The sequence below is a fragment of the Piliocolobus tephrosceles genome, chromosome 6 (genome assembly GCF_002776525.5).
Source record: "Piliocolobus tephrosceles isolate RC106 chromosome 6, ASM277652v3, whole genome shotgun sequence".
Lineage (NCBI taxonomy): Eukaryota > Metazoa > Chordata > Mammalia > Primates > Cercopithecidae > Piliocolobus > Piliocolobus tephrosceles.
In genome coordinates, this window is record NC_045439.1 from 25,431,338 (window position 1) to 25,457,991 (window position 26,654).

Genomic DNA, 26,654 nt, shown 5'->3' on the forward strand with positions numbered 1-26,654 from the left:
GCAGGCATTCAGTTAATACTTGTATATAAAAGCCAATAAACAGGCCAGGCACCGTGGCTCACGCCTGTAATCCCAGCAGTTTGGGAGGCCGAGGCGGGCGGATCATGAGGTCAGGAGATCGAGCCCATCCTGACTAACACGATGAAACTTCGTCTCTACTAAAAATACGAAAAATTAGCCCGGCGCTGGTAGTCCCAGCATCTCCGGAGGCTGAGGCAGGAGAACGGTGTGAACCCGGGAGGTGGAGGTTGCAGTGAGCTGAGATGGCGCCACTGCACTCCAGCCTGGGCGACAGCGAGACTCCGTCTCAAAAAAAAAAAAAAAAAGAAAAAAGAAAAAAAAAAAAAAGCCAGTGAACAAACACGTGTCATCTGTCCAGTGTTCTGGAAAGCAGCTGTCCTTACAAATGGCAATGTGGGCTTTGGAACAGGGTAACTTTTTTTCTTGGTTCTCACTTGCCTTTTGGCAGTTCATAAATTCACCGTCTATCATTAAAATTTCAAAGTGTTGTCAGTGAATTTTATTCAAGGAGAAAAGACCTAATTGTCTTAAGGCATTTTCCACCGAGTCAGAACAATGGGCTAGGCATTCGAAAATAGTATGTATATATTTATCACCTATATATTCTACTCAGACATATGGAATACCGTAGTCAAACATTTTGGGGGAGGGTGTGTGTGTGTGTGTGTGTGTGTGTGTATTTGTGCCAGTTGTTTGTGCTGTTGTTTAGGAGGAAAAAAATAATTTTATTTGAAAAATGGCCGAGGAGCGAGTTCTTCCCATTCTTAATTTGCATTTCAGGTGTCAACACTCCTGCATTAATTTTCCTTTCAGTATGGGTTTCAATTATTATACATTGTTTTAAAACCACATATTTTCTACCTACTATGCCTGTTTCTTTCCTTCATTTATGTAGATCCAAATTTCTATTTTCTTTTTGTCTTGAAGAACTTCCTTTAATGTGTCTTGTTTTTAGTACAGGTCTGGTGGAAATGACTTTGCTCAACTTTTGCTTATCTGAGAAAGTATTTTTACTTTTAATATGGGAAGATACTTTTACTGGATATACCATTCTATGTAGGCAGGTATTTTCCAATACTCTAATGATGTTATTCTGTTGTATTCCAATCTGTGAAGTTTCTGACAATAAGCCTGTTCCCCTTTTAACCTTCATTCCTTTGTAGGTAATGTGTATTTTTTTAATCTGGCTACTTTTAAGATACTCTCTTTATCACTCATTTTCAGCAATTTGATTACGATATGTCCTGGTATCATTTTCTTTATATTTATTCTTCCTGAGATTCATTGAGAGGTTCTTGGATTTATGGGGTTAGAGTTTTTCTCAAATTTGGAAAATATGGGATTATTGTTGCATTAAAATTTTTCTTCATTTTTTTTCTCTCTCATTTCCTTCTGGAACTCCAGTTATGTATAAGATAGATCACAAGATAGATCACTTGATATTGTCATATGGGTCATTGATGCACTCATTTTTTTCTGTTTTTTTATTTTTATTTTTTTTCCTCTCTGGGCTTAATTTGGATAGTTTCTATTGCTAAGTCTTTAGGTTCTAATTTTTTCCTCTTCTGTAGTATTCAGTGACATTAACCTCATCCAGTCTTTTAGGTCTTCTTTATGTCTTCCATTTTTCTCGTTATGGTTATGCATTCTTTTATTTTTTTTGAAGTTGTTTAGAAGACTTAGATGTTTTAATGTCATTTCTTGTTAATTACATCATCTTTGTCATTCTGGGTCTGCTGCTACTAACTCATTTTTCTCTTTGTTCTGGATCATATTCCCTGACTATGGAAGTAAAAACATGGTCACAAATTTCTCTCTTTGCTTTGTTCTGGATCATATTCCCTGACTGGAAGTAAAAACATGGTGACAAATTTCCCTCTTTGGGAATCTGGGCTGACTTTGATCATCTGCTTGATTATAGAATGTGGTAGAAGTGTGTTCTGAAATTTTGAGGTTACATTAGAGGAAGCTTTGCAGCTTTCATCTGAGTCTCTTGGAATACTCTCTCTACTTTTATATTTCACAGTAAATACGTAGCTATAGGTAACCAAAATACCTGGTATATGTCTGCTATCATTTAGGTAGGAATTTTGTATTTTTGTAATTACCCTGTGGGTTTCTAGCTTCCATAATTATTCAGTAAATGTGAAATTGGTTTGAATTTATGTTTTCATTGAAACAGCAGTGATGATGAAAAAAACCAAGTGGGAGGTAAATGATGAGAGCACATGGACACGTGAGGGGGAATGACGTACACTGGGTCCTGTTGCGGGCCATGGGAGGGAGAGCATCAGGAAGAATAGCTAATGGATACTGGACTTAAAACCTAGCTGCTGACAGGTTGATAGGTGCAGCAAACCACCATGGCACCCATTTACCTATGTAACAAACCTGAACATTCTACACCTGAATCCCAATACTTAAAATAAATAAAAATTCTTTCATCGAAGAAAAGCCCAGGATCAGACGGGTCTTTTCTTGTTAATTTTTTTCCTCTCTGGGCTTAATTTTGGATAGTTTATACTGCTAAGTGTTTAAGTTCTAATTTAATTCCTGTTCCTCTTTTAACCTTCATTCCTTTGTAGGTAATGTGTATTTTTTTAATCTGGCTACTTTTAAGATACTCTCTTTATCACTCAGTTTCAGCAATTTGATTATGATATATCCTGGTATCATTTTCTTTATATTTATTCTTTTTGAGATTCATCGAGAGGTTCTTGGATTTATGGGGTGAGAGTTTTTATCAAATTTGGAAAATACATGATTATTATTGCATTAAAAATGTATTTTAATTCTACCAAATGTATAACAAACTAATACCAATCTTCCCGAAGTATTTTTAAAAATTGAAGAGGTGGCAATTATCCCTAATGCATTGTACAAGGCCAACATTACTCTGTTACCAAAATCAGACATGGACACAAGCCCAGTTCTTTTTTCATCTTTTAGCTCCCCCTTATAAGTGTGAATGTGTGGTATTTGGTTTTCTGTTCCTGCATCAATTTGATGAGGATAATAGCTTCCAACTGCATCCATGTCTCTGCAAATGACATGATCTTGTTCCTTTTTATGGCTGCATGGTATTCCATGGTGTATATGTACCACATTTTCTTTATTCAGTCTGTCATTGATGGGCATTAAGGTTGATTCCATGTCTTTGCTATTGTGAATAGTGCTGTAGTGAACATAACGTGTGCATATCTTTATAATAGAATGATTTATACTATTTTGGGTATATGCTAAGTAATGGGATTGCTGGGTCAAATAGTGTTTCTGCCTCAACATCTTTGAGGAATCTCCACGCTATCTTCCACAATAGTTGAACTAACTTACACTCCCACCAACAGTGTATAGCATTCTTTTTTTTTTCTCTGCAATCTCGCCAGCATCTGTTGCTTTTCGACTTTTTAGTAATAGCCATTCTGAACTGGTGTAAGATGATATCTTATTGTGGGGTTGTTTTTTGAGACAGAGTCTCACTCTGTTGCCCAGGCTGGAGTGCAGTGGCGTGATCTCGGCTCACTGCAACCTCCTTTTCCCGGGTTCAAGTAATTCTCCTGCCTCAGCCTCCTGAGTAGCTGGAACTATAGGCATATGCCACCATGCCCGGCTAATTTTTTGTATATTTAGTAGAGAAGGGGTTTCACCGTGTTAACCAGGATGGTCTCAATCTCCTGTCCTCATGATGCGCCCACCTTGGCCTCCCAAAGTGTTGGCATTACAGGCTGAGCCACTGTGCCCGGCCTCATTGTGATTTTGATTTGGATTTTTCTAATGATCAGTGATGTTGAGCTGTTTTTCATATGATTGTTGGCCCCATTTATGTCTTCTTTTGTGAAGTGTCCATTCCTGTCCTTTGCCCACTTTTTAATGAGGTTGTTTGTTTTTCGTAAATTTAAGTTCCTTGTAGATTCTGGATATTAGACCTTTGTCAGATGAATAGATTCCAAAATTTTTCTCCCATTCTGTTGGTAGTTTGTTCACTCTGATGATAGTTTCTTTTGCTGTGCAGAAGCTCTTTACTTTAATTAGATACCATTTGTCAATTTTTGCTTTTGTTGTAATTGCTTTTGGTGTTTTTGTCATGAAATCTTTGCCTGTGTGTATGTCCTGAATGGTATTGCCTAGATTTTCTTCTAGGATTTTTAGTTTTGGATTTTACATTTAGGTCTTTAATCCATCTTGAGTTAATTTTTGTATATGGTGTAAGGAAGGGGTCCAGTTTCAATTTTTTGCATACGGCTAGCCAGGACTCTCAGCACCGTTTATTAAATAGGGAATCATTTCTCCCTTGCTTGTTTTTGTCAAGTTTGTTGAAGATCAGATGGTTGTAAGTGTGTGGTCTTATTTCTGAGTTCTTTTTCCTGTTCCATTGCTCTACATGTCTGTTCTTGTCCCAATACCATGCTATTTTCATTACTGTAGCCTCGTAATGTAGTTTGAAGTTAGGTAGCGTGATGCCTCCAGCTTTGTTCTTTTTGCTTAGGATTGTTGGTTATTTGGGCTCTGTTTGATTTCATATTAATTTTAAAATAGTTTTCCCTAATTCTGTGTAGCATGTCAATGGTAGTTTAATGGGAATAGCATTGAATCTATAAATTACTTTGGGCAGTATGACCATTTTCACAATATTGATTCTTTCTATCCATGAGTATGGAATGTTTTTCCATTTGTTTGCATCCTCTATGATTTCTTTGAGCAGTGGTTTGTAGTTCTCCTTGTAGAGACTTTACACCTCCCTGTTTAGGTGTATTCTTAGGTATTTTATTCTTTTGTGCAGATATGAATGGGAGTTCATCCATGATTTGGCTGTCTGCTTGACTGTTGTTTGTATTCAGGAATGCTAGTGATTTTTGAACATTGATTTTCTATCCTGAAAATTTGCTGAAATTGCTTATCAGCTTAAGAAGCTTCTTGGCTGAAACTATGGCGTTTTCTAGATACAGAATCATGTTATCTACAAAGGTAATTTGACTTCCTCTCTTTGTATCTGAATACTCTTTTTTTCTTTCTCTTGCCTGATTGCCTTTGCCGGAACTTCCAATACTATGTTGAATAGGAGTGGTGAGTCCTTGTCTTGTGTAAGTTTTCAAGGGGAATACTTCCAGCTTTTGCCTATTCAGTTTGATATTGGCTGTGGGTTTGTCATATATGGCTCTTATGTTTGTTTTATTTTTTACTGACACATTATAATTGTACATATTTATCAGGTACAGGGTGAAGTTTCAGTACATGTATACTTGTGTAATGACCAAATCAGGGTATTTAGCATATCAATCACCTTATACATTTTTCATTTCTTTGTTGTGAGAACATTGAAAATGCTCTATGCTAGCTATTTTGAAATATACAATGCAATATTGTTAACTGTAGTCACGCTACTGTACAACAGAACACAGAACTTATTTCTTCTATCTAACCGTAACTTTGTACCCATTGACTAATCTCTCCCCATCCTCCTCTTACCCCTACACTCTTCTGCCTCTGGTCACCACTTCCCTTCACTCTACTTCTATGAGATCAACTTTTTTAGATTTCACATATAAGTAAGATCATACAGTATTTGTTTTTCTGTTCCTGTCTTATTTCACTTAACATAACATCCTCTAGATTAATCCATATTACCCTAAATGACAAGATTTCCTTCTTTTTTATGACCAAATAGCATTCCATTGTGTATATTTGTGACACTTTCTTTATTTACCTCTTGATGAACACTTAGGCTGATTCCATATCTTGGCTACTGTGAATAGTGCTGCAATAAACATGAGAGTGCAGATATCTCTTTGACATACTGATTTCATTTCCTTTGAATATATACACAATAGTGAGCTTGCTGGATCACACGATAATTCTAGTTTTAATTTTTTGAGGAAATTTCATACTGTTTTCCATAATGGCTGTCCTAATTTACCACCAAAAGTGTATGAGAGTTCTCTTTTCTCCACATCTTTACTAGCATTTGTCATTTTTTGGTATTTTGAGAAAACCCATTCTAACTGGGGCAAGGTGCTATCTCATTGTGACTTTTACTTCTATTTCTCTGATGATTTAGTGATGTTAAGTATATTTTCACGTATCTGTCAGCCATTTCAGAAATGTTTATTTAGGTCTTTTGCCCATTTTTAAATCAAGTTACAGTCATGCATCACTTAAGGGTTGGAATACATTGTGAAAAATGCATTGTAACACAATGTTATTATTGTGTGAACATCACAGAATGTACTTACACAGATCTACACTGTATAGCTTATTGCTCCTAGGCTAGAAACCTGTATAGTACATTACTGTACTGAATATTGTAGACAGTTATAACATGATAGTAAATATCTGTGTATTTAAGCATATCTAACCATAGAAAAGGCACAAAAAATACAATATTGTGATCTTATTGAATCAGTTTTATATATGCTATCATTGACCAAAATTTTTCTTTAACTTTTAAGTTCAAGGGTACAAGGGCAGGTTTGTCCCATAGGTAAACTTGTGTCTTGGGGGTTTGTTGTACAGATTATTTCATCACCCCATTATTAGGCCTAATATCCATTAGTTGTTTTTCCTGATCCTCTCCCTCCTTCCACCTTCTACCCTTCAATAGGCCCCAATGTGTTTTGTTCCCCTCTGTGTGTCCATGTGTTCTCATCCTTTAGTTCCCACTTATAACTGAGGACATGCTGTATTTGGTTTTCTGTTCCTGCATTAGTTTGCTAAGGATAATAGTCCCTAGCTCCATCCATGTCCCTGCAAAGGACATGATCTTGTTGTTTTTTATGGCTGTATAGTATTCCATAGTGTATATGTACCACATTTTCTTTATCCATTCTGTCATTGATGAACATTTAGGTTGATTCCATGTCTTTGCAATTGTGAATAGTGCTTCAATGAACATATGTGTGCCGTGTCTTTATAAGAGAATAATTTATATTACTTTGGGTATATACTCAGTAATGGGATTGCTGGGTTGAATAGTATTTCTGTCTTTAGGTCTTTGAGGAATCGCCACACCTTCTTCCACAATGGCTGAACTAATTTACACTCCCACCAACAGTATAAAAGCTTTCCTTTTTCTCTACAACCTCACCAGCATCTGTTATTTTTTTTACTTTTTAATAATAGCATTTTGACTGGTCTGAGATGGTATCTCATTGTGGTTTTAATTTCCATTTATTTAATGCTCAGTGATGTTGAGCCTTTTTTCATATGATCATTGGTTGGCTGGATGTATCTTCTTTTGAGAAGTTTCCATCCATGTCCTTTGCCCACTTTTTAATGAGATTGTTTATTTTCTTGTAAATTTGTTTAAGTTCCTTATAGTTGCTGGATATTAGACCTTTATCAGATACATAATTTGCAAAAATTTTCTCCCGTTCTGTAGGTTGTCTGTTTACTCTGTTGATAGTTACTTTTGCTGTATTGAAGCTCTTTAGTTTACTTAGATCCCATTTATCATTGACCAAAATGTTATGTGGAACATGACTGTATTTGTTTTTTTGCTATTGAGTTGTTTGGGTTTCTTTTGTATTCTGTATATTAACCCTTTATCAGATGTATACTCTGCAAATATTTTCTCCCATTCTGTATGTCATCTCTTTGCTTTGTTAACTGTTGACTTTGCTGTGCAGAAGTTTTTAGTTTGATGTAATCCCATTTATCAATTTTTGCCTCTGTTGCCTATGCTTTTCAGATGTTATAAAAAAAAATCTTTGCCTAGGTCAACGTCATGAAGGGATTTCCCTATGTTTTATTCTAGTAATTTTATAGTTTGGGTTGATTTAAGCTTCTAGTCAATATTGATTTGATTTTTGTATATGATGAGAGATGGGGTCTAGTTTCATTCTTCTACGTGTGGATATTCAGTTTTCCCAGAACCATTTTTTGAAGAGACTATTCTTTCCCCAATGTGTATTCATGGCATGTTTGTTGAAAATCAATTGGTTTTAAGTGCCTGGATTTATTTCTGTGTTCTCTCTTCTGTTCCATTGGTCTATGTGTCTACTTTAATGCCAGTACCATGCTGTTTTGGTTACTATAGCTTTGTAGTTTATCTTGAAGTCAGCTAGTATGATGCCTTCAGCTTTGTTCTTTTTACTCAAAATTGCTTTGGCTATTCAAGATGTTTTGTGGTTTCATATGAATTTAGGATTTCTTTCTATTTCTTTGCAAAAATATCATTGGAATTTTGATAAGGATTTTGTTGAATCTGTAGATCCTTTAGGAGTAGTACAGACATTTTAATATTAATTCTTCTAATCAATGAACTCAAGATATCTTTATCAATTTACTGTGTCCTCTTCAATTTCATCATCAACATTTTATAATTTCCATTGTAGAAATTTTCCACCTTCTTGGTTAAATTTATTCCTAAGTATCTTTTTTCTTGTAACTGTTGTAAATGGGATTGCTTTTTTGGTTTATTTTTCAGACAGTTTGTTATTGGCACATAGAAGTGCTACTGATTTTTATATGTTGATTTTGTATCCTGCCACTTTACTAATTTTGTTTATTAGTTCCAATAGTTTTATGGTGGAGTTTTTAGGGTTTTTTTATATAGAAAATTATGTTATATGAAAACAGGGACAGTTTGAGTTCCTTCAGTGTTTCCATTTGGATACCCTTTATTTCTTTCTCTTGCCTAATTGCTCTGGGTAGGACTTTAAGTATTATGTTGAATGAAAGTGTTGAAAGTGGGCATGCTTGTCTTGTTCCAGATCTTAGAGGAGAAGCTTTCAACTTCTCCTTGTTCAGTATGATGTTAGCTGTGGAATTATCATATTTGGCCTTTACTGTGTTAAGGTATGTTCCTTCTATACCTAATTTGTTGAGAGATTTTAACCTGAAGGAATTTTGAATTTTATCAAATGCTTTTTTTTTTTTTGCATCCATTTTGTCATTGATTCTATTAATGTGACGTATCATGCTTATTGATTTGCATATGATGAATCATCCTTCCATCTCCCAGTTGATCATGGTGAACTCTCATTTTAATTTGCTGTTGAATTTGGTTTGCTTGTATTTTGTTGAGGATTTTTGCACCTATATTCATCAGGGAGATGGCCTGTAGTTTTCTTTCTTTGTTGTGTCCTTCTCTTGTTTTTGTATCAGGGTAATGCTGGCCTCATAGAATGAATTTAGATGAATTATCTCCTCTTCAGTTTTTTGGAATACTTTCAAAAGCATTGGTATTAATTATTTTTAAATATTCAGTAGAATTCAGCAATGAAGCTATCAGGTCCCATGGTTTTCCATGATCAGAAATTTTTTTTACTGATTGAATCTTGTTATTCATTATTCGTCTGTTCACATTTTCTATTATCAATTTTGGTAGGTTATATGTGTCCAGGAATTTATCCATTTCTTCTAGATTTTCTAATTTGTTGTTCATAATTCTCTTATGATTCTCTGCATTTCTGTGGTATCAGGTGTAATGTCTTTTTTTAATCTCTGATTTTATTTATTTGTGTCTTATCTCTCTTTTCTTTGTCTAGCTAAAGGTTTGTCAATTTACTTTATCTTTTTAAAAATAATTATTTGTTTCATTGATGTTTTGTATTTTTTAGTCTCTATTTCACTTATTTCTGCCCTGATCTTTATTATTCCCTTCATTCTTAATTTTTAAATTTAGCTTGTTCTTGTTTTTTCTTTCTTTAGTTCCTTGAGGTACAATGTTAGGTTGTTTATCTGGTATTTTTCTATTTTTTTGATGTAGGCATTTATTGCTATAAACTTCCCTCTTAGAACTGCTGTTGCTATATCCCATAGATTGAGGTGTGTTGTGTTTCCATTTTCATTTGTTTCAAGAAATTTTAAATTTTCATTTTAAATGTTTTGATTGGTCCATTGGTTGTTCCAGGAGCATGTTGTTTAATTTCCATGTATTTCTATGATTTCTAAAATTCTTCCTGTTATCAATTTCTAATTATATTCCATTGTGATCAGAAAAATAATATGTTTTTGATTTTTAAAAATTTGTTGAGACTTGTTTTGTGGCCTAACATATAATCTATCCTGGAGAAAATTCAATGTACCTTTGAGAAAAATGTGTATTCTGTAGGTTGCTGGTGGGTGAAATGTTCTGCAAGTGTCTGTTAGGTCCATTTGGTCTAGAGTACAGTACAAATCCGGTGGATTTTTGCTGATTTTCTGTTTGGATGATCTATCTATTGCTGAAAGTAGGGTGTTGAAGTCTTCTACTATTATTGTATTGCAGTCTGTATCACTCTTTAGATGTTATAACATTTTGCTTTATATGTGCTCCACTGTTGGGTGCATATCTATTTAGAATTGTTATAATCAGTTGCTAATTGACCCCTTTATTATAGATTTACCTTTTTTGTCTCCCCTTTCAATTTTCAACTTATCCGTTATCTAAGTATAGCTATTCTTGTAGTCTTTTGGTTTCCATTTGCATTGAATATCATTTTTCATCCCTTTGCTTTTAGTCTATGTGTGTCCTTGTAGGTAAAGTAAATCTCTTGTAGGTAACATATAGTTGGGTTTTGTTTTCTACCCATTCAGCCACTCTATATCTTTTAATTGGAAAATTTAATTCATTTACATTCAAGGTTATTATTGATAGATAAGAACTTACTCTTGACATTTTGTTAAATTGTTTTCTGGTTGTTTTATATTTCCTTTGTTCCTTTTTCCCTCTCTTATAGTTTACCTGTGTGGTTTGGTGATTTTTTTTTTTTTTTTTTGTAGTGATAAACTTTGATTTTTTTTTTCCTTTTCATTGTGTATCTGCTGTAATTTTTTTTTTTTTTTTTTTGTGGTTACCATGGGGGCTTACATTTTAAAAACTGTGTAGTTATAATAGACAATTTAAGTGATAATAGCTTAACTTTGGCTGCATACAAATATTCTAGACCTATCTTCTACCCCCACATTTGTTTATTTATTTTTTTTATTTTTGAGACAGAGTCTTGCTTTGTTGTCCAGGCTAGAGTGCAATGGTGCAATCTTGGCTCATTGCAACCTCCACCTCCCAGGTTCAAGCAATTCTCCTGCCTCAGCCTCCTGAAAACCTGGGACTGCAGGCACGCACCACCACACCCAGCTAATTTTTGTATTTTTAGTAGAGATGGGGTTTCGCCATTTTGGACAGGCTGGTCTCAAACTCCTGACCTCAGGTGATCCCCCAACCTCGGCCTCCCAAAGTTTTGGGATTGTAGGCATGAGCCACTGCACGTGGCCTCCCCCACCAAATTTGTAACTTTGTTGCTTACTTTGTATCTTTTCATATTGTGTATGTATTTTAACAACTTGTTGTAGCTATAGTAATCATTGACCAGTTTGACTTTTAATCTTCAAACTAGACAACTGAAAGTTTGTATACCACCATTACAGTAATGGAGTATTCTAAATTTGATAATAAATTTACTTCTACCAGTGAGATTATGCTTTCATTTTTTTCATGCTATTAATTATTTTCCTAATGCATCCAGTTGAAGCACTCTCTCTAACATTTCTTATATGGTTGGTCTAGCAGTGATGGATTCTCTCAGCTCTCTCTTGCCTAGAAACACTATTTTTTCTTCATTTCTGAAGTATAAATTTGCTGGGTAGAGTATTCTAGATAGACAGTCTCCCCCTCCCCACCTCACCTCTTTAAGCACTTTGAATTTATTATTTGGTTCTCTCTTGACCTGCACGGTTTTTGCCGAGAAATCTGCTGATAGTCTAGTGAGGATTCCCTTATATGTAACTTGATTCTCTTCTCTCACTGCTTTTGGAATTCTGTTTTTAACTTTTGAGGATTTGATTATAATGTGCTTTGGAGAGAACCTCTTTGGGTTGAATCTGTTTGGGATCCTTTGTGCTTCATGGAGCTGGATGTACATATCTTTCCAAAGACTTGGGAAGTTTTTAACTATATTTTTAAGTAGCCTTTCTGTGTCTCTCTTCATCTTTTGTCCTATGGAAATCCCATAATGCAAATATTTGTTTGCTTAGTTGGTGTCCCAGAAGTCCAACTGGCTTTGGTTGTTCTTCTCATTCTTTTTTCTTTTTGATCTCTGACTAGGTTATTTGAAAAGACCTGCCTTTAAGTTCACAAATTTTTGTCTTCTGCTTAATTTAGTCTGCTGTTGAAGCTCTGAATTGTATTTCTTCATTTTGTTAAATTTTTCAGTTTCAAAATTTCTATTTGGTTCTTTTTATTTTTATTATTTTTGTTTTTTTTTTTTGACAGTACCACAAAGGCTCTCCATTCATCTGAATGAAGATGCCAATAAAGGACTTTTACTGTGGGTTTGTTTGCTGCATTCAAATTACACAATGTAAGGGGTAAAGTGTCCAACACATAAAACCCCCAGCATCAAACAAACAAGCAAAACAAAACACCGGCACTACACATTTCCTCTAAATTCACAGTACAACAGCCAGTTATGGAAATGATGTGGTAGGGAATAAACAATGGCGTATTTTCTTCACATCAGTCATTAATATTTATTCCCCTGTGAAGTTCATTGTTCTAATTCTCATTATTCAAAGGGGAAGTTCTATCCTTGAGGACACCCAAAAGTATGCTATCACATGGCAGCATCAGCAGCATCCTCAGCATTGGAAGAAAAAGCCACACAGCTCGTTCTCTGCACAAAGTTGTTGCTCCATAAATAATATAACAATAGAATCATTTCACCATTATCACATCTCCTGCAAGGGTCACCACATGCTTTGTCCAGTAAGGTCCTGAGGTCCTGAGGTCAGTAGAGTCATAGCTAAGCAGGGCATGGGCATTTCTAAGTGGGAAGGCATGACAGTGTGAGAGAAGTTTCCAGCATTGCAACCTTTTGCAGTTCACACAACACTTCAGATAAACTAGGTATGGTTACCCAGAAGAAATAAAGTTCAATTATTATAGCTTCTTCTTGCTCAATCATTACTTTTCAGGGCTGCTTCAACTCTTAAACTCCAAGAAGTTCCGGAGGAGAAAAATGACTCTCATCTGTAGGATTTGAGATTCCAACCTTTCATTCACTTGGCAGATGGATCCTGAAAGCTGCTAGGTGTCAGGCTTTGCACCCTCCCTGTTTTTGAGAATTGGTCCGAAGGCTTTAGTAAGAGTAAGTTGGGAGCTGAAGCACATATATTTGCTTAACTTTATTTAACATTTTTCTTTTTTAAACCATAGATTCAGATCTGACTATACAGTTGCACATATCTGAGTATTTTTTTTCTTCTGGAGTTACAAAGTCTTCATCTGGGGTGGTGTAGGAATGAAATAGAAATTGTAAAAAGGCAAATTATTATATTTTCATTAGAAATTTAGCTTTAGTCCTGTTTCTATCATAGGACAATTTTCACAAACACCAAAACGATTCTACAAAAAGTTATTTCTGGTCTTTCTGCTTTAGCAATTGGTAAAACTTCCACAAAATCTTAATCAGTAGAAAACCATGTAACAAGCATGTGTTTTTAACATGAAGCTATGACTAATTATTCGAGAATACTACTTTCAGTTAAACTTCATACGAAAGGACAAGAAGAAAAAAATATGAGAAAACAGACCCTTTTTCTGTTTAAATTCACAAATGGCAGAATCATAGTTGGCTGGAATAGAAACAGCAGGGCCCTTCAGAAACTTCAGAGTTTTTAAAAATGAGTTCTCACTATTTTGCCCGGGCTGGTGTCAAACTCCTGGGCTCAAGGGATCCTTCTGCTCCAGCCTCTCAAGTAGATGGGACTACACAGCATGTGCCGCTGTAACCCACTTAGATCTTCTGATTAAGCTATCAATAAAGGCTAAGAGCACTCAGTCATAAAATCCTTGAATAGACTTCTCATTCTCTGTGTTTCTCTCAATTCAAGGTAGTATGATGTAAACTCTGAAGTTGTTCCTGAAGATAAAGAGAGGGCGGATGACCAACGCTAGAGCATGACCCATAACACGGCAAAGTGAATGTGTATAGAGTATAAGGCAGCAGCTCTCTACCTCTGGTGGGCATCAGAAATATTTGCGTACCTTTCTAAACATATGAGTGCTTGGACTTCACTCCCTACTTCCAAAGATGAAGCTCCAGGCAGATAGGTCTTGCCAAACTTTAGTCAGCAATTGTGATGTGTGTCACAGAGAACTAACTATTGGTACAATGTTTCTGCCAGGCATATGCACAACCTTTATTTTGCAAACCTGGAGATGATTTATCAATGGTGCATTTTACAAGATCACCACTGTAAGAATTCCTTTCTTTGTCTACCTTAGCTGCAGATTACTCCCAACAGGCATGCATAAATGTCAATTCTCTTTATAACCTAAGGTAGAATTTTAAATGAGCTTTTGCTTTTCACACTTTGCTTCTTTTTTTTTTTTTTGTTTGTTTGTTTGTTTGAGACAGAATCTCTCTCTGTCACCCAGGCTGGGGCGCAGTGACCTGATCTCAGCTCACTGCAAGCTCCGCCTCCTGTGTTTACGCCATTCTCCTGCCTCAGCCTCCCGAGTAGCTGGGACTACAGGCGCCCGCCACCTCGCCCGGCTAGTTTTTTTGTATTTTTTAGTAGAGACGGGGTTTCACCGTGTTAGCCAGGATGGTCTCGATCTCCTGACCTCGTGATCCGCCCGTCTCGGCCTCCCAAAGTGCTGGGATTACAGGCTTGAGCCACCGCGCCCGGCCCCACACTTTGCTTTTTTTATGTGGTAGAGCTAGACTGTACTTTTTGACTTCTTGTTTGTAGCTAGTTTCACTGAAAATTCTTCTGGTTTTTGTGTGCTGCTAATCTTTTGTTTTAAAGATAAAGAGAATTGTACACTTTTTTTTTTTTTTTTTTAGAAAAAGACCATATGGAAAACATTCATCTTAGCAACTTCTGATACAAAGAAAAAAGAAAAAACCCTGATTTTAATTTACCACTCATTTTTACTAAACTTTTAATCTTTAGTTTATGCAACAGGACCACAATTTCTTTTCCCAGTTATTAACACCCAGATTGTTTCAAACCCTAAAAGGAAAGTGCAAAACATCATGCTGTAGAATTTCTATGCCTTAGCTTCTGCAGTGTTTCTCTGTAAAGGGGCCAGGATGACCCCAACATTCCTGTCTCCACTCTCGGAGCTGTACAAATTATGCTTTTTGATGTATTCTTGGACAAGATCTAGTACAGTAATGGAGGCTCTGGCCCTTTCTAAGGGCTCTCCAGATTTTTGTGGATGAGGTATCATTAGTGATCCATTCATTCACCACATGAATGTTGCTCCAGTGTTTCCATAGCACATCAGATTCATAGATGAATTTCTGAGCAGCATTTCCAGCTTGAGTAATGCATGAGCCCATAGTCTGCCATGATTTGGGTGATGTCTTCACTCTTCCAGAAATTGGGAACACCAAAGGACTCCAGTAAATCTGCCCCACACAGCAGCTTAACCTTTGGCGTACCTTTTGTTTTTGGCTCTAGGGATTTCTTTTGACTAGAATTTTGTCTTTGTTCAGCTCATGGAATTCCTCTTCCATCCAGACCTTTCCAGTGTAGGTGAGTTCTGCCGGTGATCACAGTTACTAGCCTCCAATTTATCTTGATTGTGTCTTAGCATCTTGACAGTCTCTATCCACTCCTTCTGAAGACTTTTCCATGTATCAACTTCCACCGATTTGGAATTCTTGGTGGCAAGTTCTGCATGATGACCTGCTGATGGGCAGGAATGAGTCCCTTCTTCTTGCATGCATCATCAATGGGAGAGATTATGCCTTTGACAACTCTATATCTTCCTGTTCAATTCATGCAGTCCTTGGTCAGTTCAAACAACCTGAGGTGCATGTTGGTGATGAGACTGAAGGAGCCACAAGCAAGAAGAATCACTTCAGTCTTCTCTGAATTTTCCATGGTAGGAACTTGAATTTGTTGATCTAAATGGAAAACTGTGACACCTCCCTTGTCGTTTTTACAAAGGAAATTCTTTGAACCTGAAGTGCCTTGCAAGGTAGGCGATTGGAACCATTTCGACTAGTGTGTCAACAGTCTTCTCTAAGGTGAACTAGAAAAATGGTTTCATATTCAAATTGTAACTCTTTTCCATGCTTCTGCATTTGACACCTTCCCTCAAGGCATGTTCGGATGCAGTTTTCCTCAAAGACCCTCTTGGCCTTGCTGGGAAAATCCTCAGAAAGGCTGTGGTAGGAGCAGTTGAAGGAGAAACTGCCCCCATCCATGGATGTCTCAGGCTGCTCAAGTGGAAGTTTGTTTGGTTAATGATATCTATCTCTTTGTTCAATTTCTTATACAGATCATAAATTATTTTCCCAATGTATTTGAAATGTCTGTGTTCTTTTGTATCTCTCTGAGTTTCCTTAAGATTCACAAATTTCTATTTCTTTGTGTTAAGTAACTGGAGAATCACTGTGCTCATTTGGTAGTGTCATGTTTCTTGTGTCCCTCTGTTGATATCTGTGCATCTCGTGGAAGAGTTGCCTCTTCCTATTTTATACAGTAGCTTCCAGAGGGAAAGACTTTCGCCTGAAGATGTATCCTAGGGAGTCAGCTGGGTAGAGTGCATTGGCTTTGGTTCTGGGTGAGGACAGTAGTGTAGTCTGTCTGAAGTTTCTGTAGTCAATGTCAGTGATGCCTACAAGTGCCTCTGTGACCTAGGCTGCTAGAGTTTGTGTGGCTAGTTTGCTGGTTCTGGCGCTGCTTCCCTGTGGGCAAAGTGCCAGGCTGGTTCATGCAAGGGAGCATGGGATAGATCCACTGGCTCTGTGGTTACTCTCCTGGGGGTAGGTTGCTAAGCTAGTTTGCACATGGAGGGATCAAAGGGATAATACCTACTTTTAAAATCTGAAGCAAGACATCCTAATGGTGTTCTAGAGTACCAAAGTGTAAATAAATAAGAAACAACATAGATTTGCCCTGAAAATATAGTTAGTTCTTCAAGTTAAAGCCTCATGTTTTTTCCTAACTCTTAAATAATAATTCCTAGAAAATACATAATATTTTTTAACCATGCCTCAAATTGTTGTTCAATTAAAAATATGTTTTTCCATAAACTTCTTTATCAAAATATAAACAAAGATACCCAGTCAGAGCCTAGGGTCATTCTGTCCCCTATGTGTGTAGTTCCTTCAAATGTATGACTGTAGGTTCACAAACTGGATTATGATTTCATGCCAAGAGTAGGATGGTAGCATGGAAGAAACCCATGTTCTTCTAAGGATAATGCTGTGTATGTCACCAACAGGTCAGCTTTCCTTCTCCCCTTTCCCTGATGCAAAAGGGTGAACAGATTTATAAGAACTAGGGTTTATGTAGGTCATCAAGGGATACCCAAACCCTAGAGACTTCCTGATTATTTTATTAATTGAGGCAGCCAGTCAGAGCATGCTAGTTCCCATTATACCTCAACTTTTACAGAGAGGTCTAAAGTCTTATCATGTTGTGATTTTATATGTAAAAGGCGTTAAAACATGGTATATGCCCTGACAAACCCCCATCATAATGAAAAAATGTCATGACCAAAAAGGAATATTTGCTCCATGTATGCTATATTCAGAATGAATTTCCTACTGACAATCTTGTTGATTAAAATAAAAATAAAGCCATATACACATTTTCTCCTGACAATCCTCTCAATTAAAAAAATAATAAAAATGAAACCACATGATTTTCCAGTTTGAATGAAAAAGACTAAGTGGATGAGAAGTCCAAAATGCATCTGTATCTGGGAGGTCATACTCAATTCCATTCAGCATTATCAAAACCACTCTTCAGTGAAGTCTACCTGATTTAGAAAAGTTTGTTTCACAAAATGAAATACTATTGGTAAGAGAATTTAATTAGTATTTATTTCCCTGCCTGATTTTTAAAAGGTGCTTGTATTTGTCTTAATTCATTGAAAGAGAGAGAAAAGGATTAATACTCAAATATTTCATCCCATATAATAATTCAAGTAGAATTTACTTTAAAATTCAAGGCCAAACTTCAGATTTTTAAAGAAAATATATTTTGATGTGATAACCTGGAGCTCAATCCTTGAGCTAAAAAATGGATTTCACCAAAAGCAATACAATTTTTGCTTGAAATTCAGTGAAGGATCAGTTTTATGTGGTCTTTTAGCCAAGAGACAAGGAAAAAAAATTAACTCGGTTCATTTTTTAAATTCTGGTTTAGTGTCAGAGAGCAGGCAATTGAAAGTTCTTTGTGAAAGTGATTTCTTTGTTTTCCCCAAGAGCTCTTGAATGTTCATACTGGAACACTGGTGACCTTGTTTATACCAACGTTGTATCAGTCACCATCAACTGCCTTCTGTGCTACAATAAATATGCTCCAGTACTTGTAGGTCCAAAGTTTCTAGGGCCTATCAACACAATTTCTTAAACATCAAGAGCCTGGTAGTTATGGCAAAAGAGGCTTTGTGCAGAACTCTCACTGAACCCAGCATAATTCCTAGCACATCCATCCCATACTGTAGTTCAAAGTGCAGTGTTAAGTAATTACAGAATATAAATTATTTTGAGGCAGTTCTAGTGAATTATTTTTATAGTGCTGAGGTTTGGAAATTCCAGACGATGTTGTGCAGTCTCAACAAACTATGTAATAGACAACTGGCAAGGATGCAGAATCCATGGGTATATTTTTTTTAAGAAAGGCCAAGTTATTCTTTCACCCTCTTTTCTTTAGAAAAAATGTCAAAAGCTTTGATTAACTGATAGGTTACCAGGTAGTCTGAAGAACAGTGTCCCAGAATGGCCCACATTCCTTTCTACCACATAGTACAGAAAATTTTTATTTCTCTAAAGTAGGCATAGAGATTTAGATTGATTTGGATTTTTTTTCTCATTATTTTCTCTCCATCATAAATAAACTGCTCAGGGTGCAGATACAGAGCCATAACAATCCAAATCAGGACAGCTCTCTTTTTGCTCCTCTTCTACATCTCCCTCTTTTCTCCCTTTCTCCCTTTGCTATCATGCTATATGATCTGAATTCCTAGGGTATGAAATATAGATGAGAAACTAATATATATAATCCTCAAAAGTAAATCATAGAACAGTTTTATAACACTGAGTTAAATAAGATGAAGAAGGGAAAATATGTCCTTATAATTAAAAAAAAAACTCTGATGATACCTATTGCTGAAATAAGGAATGCCTTCTCAAAGATTTGGAACTAAGATTTACATGGGAAAAGGGAGTGAAATAACTCTGGGGAAATCACGATGCCCTTTGTTATGGTTTTTCATTCCTTTAAAGGTTACAGAATGATTCATATTTTCTATTTCTTCATGTGTCAGTTTTGGTAAATTGTTTTTTTATAGGAATTTATCCATTTTATTAAAAATTTCAAATTTAGAGACATAAAGTTAATATCTTTAAATAATATATTTTAAAATATCTATAGACTCTGTGATAATAGACTCCTTTTTAATTTCTGATTCTTCATTTCCTTGATCAACCTTACCAATGGTTTATCAATTTTATTAGTCTTTTCAAATAATCCATTTGGCGGTTCCAAGATGGCCAAATAGGAACAGCTCCAGTCTATAGCTCCCAGTGTGAGCGACACAGAAGATGGTGATTTCTGCATTTCCAACTGAGGTACCGGGTTCATCTCACTGGGGCTTGTCAGACAGTGGGTACGGGACAGTAGGTGCAGCCCACCGAGCGTGAACTGAAGCAGAGTGAGGCATCGACTCACCTGGGAAGTGCAAGAGGTCAGGGAATTCCCTTTCCTAGCCAAGGGAAGCTGTGACGGACAGCACCTGGAAAACTGGGTCACTCCCACCCTAATACTGTGCTTTTCCAATGGTCTTAGCAAACAGCACACCAGGAGATTATATCCTGCGCCTGGCTTGGAGGGTCCCACACCAATGGAACGTTGCTCATTGCTAGCACAGCAGTCTGAGATAGAACTGCAAGGCAGCAGCCAGGCTGGGGGAGGGGCATCTGCCATTGCTGGGGCTTGAGTAGGTAAACAAAGCAGCAGGGAAGCTCAAACTGGGTGGAGCCCACCACAGCTCAAGGAGGCCTGCCTGCCTCTGTAGACTCCACCTCTGGGGGCAGGGCATAGCTGAACAAAAGGCAGCAGAAACCTCTGCAGACTTAAATGTCCTTGTCTGACAGCTTTGAAGAGAGTAGTGGTTCTCCCAGCACAGAGTTTGAGATCCGAGAACAGACAGACTGCCTCCTCAAGTGGGTCCCTGATCCCCAAGTAGCCTAACTGGAAGGCACCCCCAGTAGGGGCAGACTGACACCTCACACGGCCGGGTAACCCTCTGAGATGAAGCTTCCAGAGGAATGATCAGGCAGCCACATTTGCTGTTCAGCAATATTTGCTGTTCTGCTGCCTCCTCTGTTGATACCCAGGCAAACAGAGTCTGGAGTGGACCTATGGCAAACTCCAACAGACCTGCAGCTGAGGGTCCTATTAGAATGAAAACTAACCAACAGAAAGGACATCCACACCAAAACCCCATCTATACGTTGTCATCATCAAAGACCAAAGGTAGATAAAAGACAAAGATGGGGAAAAAACAGAGCAGAAAAGCTGAAAATTCTAAAAATCAGAGTGCCTCTCCCCCTCCAAAGGAACGCAGCTCCTCGCCAGCAATGGAACAAAGCTGGATGGAGAATGACTTTGATGAGTTGAGAGAAGACTTCAGACGATCAAACTTCTCCAAGCTAAAGGAGGAAGTTCGAACCCATTGCATAAATGACCTGATGGAGCTGAAAACCATGGCACGAGAAGTACGTGATGAATGCACAAGCTTCAGTAGCCGATTCGATCAACTGGAAGAAAGGGTATCAGTGATTGAAGATCAAATGAATGAAATGAAGCAAGAAGTTTAGAGAAAAAAGAGTAAAAAGAAATGAACAAAGCCTCCAAGAAATATGGGACTATGTGAAAAGACCAAATCTACATCTGATTGGTGAACCTGAAAGTGACAGGGAGAATGGAACCAAGTTGGAAAACACCCTGCAGGATATTATCCAGGAGAACTTCCCCAACCTAGCAAGGCAGGCCAACAATCAAATTCAGGAAATACAGACAACACCATAAAGATACTCCTCGAGAAGAGCAACTCCAAGACACATAATTGTCAGATTCACGAAAGTTGAAATGAAGGAAAAAATGATTAGGGCAGCCAGAGAGAAAGGTCGGGTTACCCACAAAGGGAAGCCCATTAGACTAACAGCGGATATCTCGGCAGAAACTCTACAAGCCAGAAGAGAGTGGGGGCCAATATTCAACATTCTTAAAGAAAAGAATTTTCAACCCAAAATTTTATATCCAGCCAAACTAAGCTTCATAAGTGAAGGAGAAATAAAATCCTTTAAAGACAAGCAAATGCTGAGAGATTTTGTCACCACGAGTCCTGCCCTACAACAGTTCCTGAAGGAAGCACTAAACATAGAAAGGAACAACTGGTACCAGCCACTGCAAAAACATGCCAAATTGTAAAGCCCATTGATGCTAGGAAGAAACTGTATCAACTAACGAGAAAAATAACCAGCTAATATCATAATGACAGGATCAAATTCACACATAGCAATATTAACCTTAAATGTAAATGGGCTGAATGCTCCAATTAAAAGACACAGACTGGCAAATTGGATAAAGAGTCAAGACCCATCAGTGTGCTGTATTCAGGAGACCCATCTCATGTGCAGAGACACATATAGGCTCAAAATAAAGGGATGGAGGAAGATCTACCAAGCAAATGGGAAAAAAAGAAGGCAAGGGTTGCAATCCTAGTCTCTTTTAAAACAGACTTTAAACCAACAAAGATCAGAAGAGATAAAGAAGGCCATTACATAATGGTAAAGGAATCAATTCAACAAGAAGAGCTAACTATCCTAAATACATATGCACCCAATACAGGAGCCCCCAGATTGATAAAGCAAGTCCTTAGAGACTTACAAAGAGACTTAGACTCCCACACAATAATAATGAGAGACTTTAACACCCCACTGTCAACATTAGACAGATCAATGACACAGAAAGTTAAAAAGGACGTCCAGGAATTGAACTTAGCTCTGCACCAAGCAGACCTAATAGACATCTACAGAACTCTCCATCCCAAATCAACAGAATATACATTCTTCTCAGCACCACATTGCACTTATTCCAAAATTGACCACATAGTTGGAAGTAAAGCACTCTTCAGCAAATGTAAAAGAAAATAAATTATAACAAACTGTCTCTCAGACCACAGTGCAATCAAACTAGAACTCAGGACTAAGAAACTCAATCAAAACCACTCAACTACATGGAAACTGAACAACCTGCTCCTGAATGACTACTGGGTACATAACGAAATGAAAGCAGAAATAAAGATGTTCTTTGAAACCAATGAGAACAAAGACACAACATATCAGAATCTCTGGGACACATTTAAAGCAGTGTGTAGAGGGAAATTTATAGCACTAAATGCCCACAAGAGAAAACAGGAAAGATCTAAAATTGACACCCTAACATCACAATGAAAAGAACTAGAGAAGCAAGAGCAAACACATTCAAAAGCTAGCAGAAGGCAAGAAATAACTAAGATCAGAGCAGAACTGAAGGAGATAGAGACACAAAAAACCCTTCAAAAAATCAATGAATCCAGGAGCTGGTTTTCTGAAAAGATCAACAGAATTGATAGACTGCTGGCAAGATGAATAAAGAAGAAAAGAGAGAAGAATCAAATAGACTCAATAAAAAATGATAAAGGGGATATCACCACCAATCCCACAGAAATACAAACTATCATCAGAGAATACTATAAACACCTCCATGCAAATAAGCTAGACAATCTAGAGAAATGGATAAATTCCTGGACACATACACCCTCCCAAGACTAAACTAGGAAGAAGTTGAATCCCTGAACAGACCAATAACAGGGTCTGAAACTGAGGCAATAATTAATAGTCTACCAACCAAAAAAAGTCTGGGACCAGAGGGATTCACAGTCAAATTCTACCAGAGATACAAGGAGGCGCTGGTACCATTCCTTCTGAAACTATTCCAATCAATAGAAAAAGAGGGAAAACTCCCTAACTCATTTTATGAGGCCAGCATCATCCTGATACCAAGGCCTGGTAGAGACACAACAAAGAAAAAGAATTTTAGACCAATATCCCTGATGAACATCGATGCAAAAATCCTCAATAAAATACTGGCAAACCAAATCCAGCAGCACATCAAAAAGCTTATCCACCATGATCAAGTGGGCTTCATCCCTGGGATGCAAGGCTGGTTCATCATACACAAATCAATGTAATCCATCATATAAACAGAACCAAAGACAAAACCCACATAATTATCTCAATAGATGCAGAAAAGACCTTTGACAAAATTCAACAGCCCTTTGTGCTAAAAACTCTCAATAAATTCGGTATTGATGGAACGTATCTCAAAATAATAAGAGCTATTTATGACAAACCCACAGCCAATATCATACTGAATGGGCAAAAACTGGAAGCATTCCCTTTGAAAACTGGCACAAGACAGGGATGTCCTCTCTCACCACTCCTATTCAACATAGTGTTGGAAGTTCTGGCCAGGGCAATCAGGCAGGAGAAAGAAATAAAGGGTATTCAATTAGGAAAAGAGGAAGTCAAATGGTCCCTGTTTGCAGATGACATGACTGTCTATTTAGAAAACCCCATCATCTCAGCCCCAAATCTCAACAAGCTGATAAGCAACTTCAGCAAATTCTCAGGATACAAAATCAATGTGCAAAAATCACAAGCATTCCTATACACCAATAACAGACAAACAGAGAGCCAAATCATGAGTGAACTCCCATTCACAACTAGTTCAAAGAGAATAAAATACCTAGGAATCCAACTTACAGGGGATGTGAAGGACCTCTTCAAGGAGAACTACAAACCACGGCTCAACAAAATAAAAGAGGACACAAACAAATGGAAGAACATTCTATGCTCATGGATAGGAAGAATCAATATCATGAAAATGGCCATATTGCCCAAGGTAATTTATAGATTCAATGCCATCTCCATTAAGCTACCAATGACTTTCTTCACAGAATTGGAAGAAACTACTTTAAAGTTCATATGGAACCAGAAAAGAGCCCACATTGCCAAGACAATCCTAAGCCAAAAGAACAAAGCTGGAGACATCACACTACCTGACTTCAAACTATACTATAAAGCTACAGTAACCAAAAGAGCATGGTACTGGTACCAAAACAGAGATATAGATCAATGGAACTCAACACAGCCCTCAGAAATAATACCACACATCTACAACCATCTGATCTTTGACAAACCTGACAAAAACAAGAAATGGGGAAAGGATTCCATATTTAATAAATGGTGCTGGGAAAACTGGCTAGCCATCTGTAGAAAGCTGAAACTGAACCCCTTCTTTACACCTTATACAAAAATTAATTCAAGGTGGATTAGAGACTTAAATGTTAGACCTAAAACCATAAAAACCCAGAGGAAAACCTAAGCAATACCATTCAGGACAGTCATGGGCAAGGACTTCATGTCTAAAACAGCAAAAACAATGACAACAAAAGCCAAAATTCACAAATGGGATCTAATTAAACTAAAGAGCTTCTGCACAGCAAAAGAAACTACCATCAGAGTGAACAGACAACCTACAGAATGGGAGAAAATTTTTGCAACCTACTCATCTGACAAAGGGCTAATATCCAGAACCTACAAAGAACTCAAACAAATTTACAAGAAGAAAATGAAGAACCCCATCAAAAAGTGGGCAAAGGATATGAACAGACACTTCTCAAAAGAAGACATTTATGCAGCCAACAGACACATGAAAAAATGCTCATCATCACTAGTCATCAGAGAAATGCAAATCAAAATCACAATGAGATACCATTTCATACCAGTTAGAATGTCGATCATTAACAAGTCAGGAAACAACAAGTGCTGGAGAGGATGTGGAGAAATAGGAATGCTTCTACACTGTTGGTGGGACTGTAAACTAGTTCAACCATTGTGGAACACAATGTGGCGATTCCTCAAGGATCTAGAACTAGAAATACCATTTGACCCAGCCCTCCCATTACTGGTTATATACCCAAAGGATTATAAATCATTCTACTATAAAGACACATGCACGTGTATGTTTCTTGCGGCACTATTCACAATAGCAAAGACTTGGAACCAACCCAAATGCCCATCAATGATAGACTGGATTAAGAAAATGTGGCACATATACATCATGGAATACTATGCAGCCATAAAAAAGGATGAGTTTGTGTCCTTTGTAGGGACATGGATGAAGCTGGAAACCATCATTCTCAGCAAAGTATTGCAAGGACAAAAAAACCAAACACTGCATGTTCTCACTCATAGGTGGGAATTGAACAATGAGAACACTTGGGCACAGGAAAGGGAACATCACACACTGGGGCCTGTCATGGGGTGGGGGGAGTGGGGAGGGATAGCATTAGGTGATATACCTAATGTAGATGATGAGTTAATGGGTGCAGCACACCAATATGGCACATATATACATATGTAACAAACCTGCACATTGTGCACGTGTATCCTAGAACTTAAAGTATAATAATAATAAAAAAACCAAATAATCCATTTTTGGTTTTAAAAAAATTTAGTTATTAAAAATTGTAAAATGTCTGATAATTCATATTCTGAATCTCCTGTGCATTCATTTTTGTTGCTGGTGTTTCTCTCAATTTTTTATTACATCATCTTCTCTTCTCATTTATCTGTTACTTTTTATTGTGTGCAAGATGTTGTATACAAAAAGTGTTGAAATCATTTGAAGACTAAAATTATATTTAAAATTATATTTCCTGGCTGGGAGGATTTCCATTTGCTCATGGCCATTAGGGGCACTAGCAATCTTATATTGCTATAGTCCAATTAGAGGAGCTAAGATTGTTGAATGCTAGACTTCTGTCCCAAGTCTTTTTTCCAACTACCTGTTACTACTAGATGGAGCCCTTTGGGATCCCAACTCAATGCAGGGGATTTAGCAAAGATCCCTTCTTGACAGATTTTTTTTTCTTACTGTCTAGCCCTATAGCTCTGCCATACCTCTGCTCAACTATTCCTTTGATTACCTCCTCCAGAATCACATTCCTAGGATTTACCTCTCTGACTTTCCTTTTTCTCCCCTTTATTTCATAATTCTTTACTATTTTGTGATTTAAAAGATTTTTAAATCCTACTTTGCTAATTTTTCTTACCAGGCATGGTTTATCTGATGTAAACCAGCATTCCTGGAAGGATAAGTTCGTTACACTTTGTTTTTCATATTTACCATTGGTCTGTGATTTCTAAGGTCAATTTTTCAGAATATGAAAGGCTTATGATCTACTTGAGTTCCTCTAGTAATTTCTTTGTTACTTTGTAAGACATAACTTTATGTAATATTGTAAGGTCTCTCTTCCTTTAAATAGTATCTATTAATTTCCCACTCTGAATGGTGTTTTTAGAATATGTCCAGTTACATCTTCTTTTCTTTTTGGCTGCAGTCATTTTGGTTAGTTATGTGCTTAATCTTAGATCAGCCTTAGTCTCAGATCAGCCTTAAACAATATATTTTAAAAATGAGAAGATCGGGCCGGGCGCGGTGGCTCAAGCCTGTAATCCCAGCACTTTGGGAGGCCGAGACGGGCGGATCACGAGGTCAGGAGAACGAGACCATCCTGGCTAACACGGTGAAACCCCGTCTCTACTAAAAAATACAAAAAGCTAGCCGGG

At 37.1% G+C, this 26,654-nt stretch overlaps 1 protein-coding gene and 1 pseudogene across 3 annotated transcripts in view; both read right to left on the reverse strand.

The window, feature by feature from the left end:
* The window catches only part of TSHR (thyroid stimulating hormone receptor), a 183,542-nt gene that overhangs the window by 86,861 nt on the left and 70,027 nt on the right, over positions 1–26,654 (reverse strand). The window lies entirely within an intron of this gene.
* Positions 14,996–15,837, reverse strand: LOC111521632 (annotated as a pseudogene).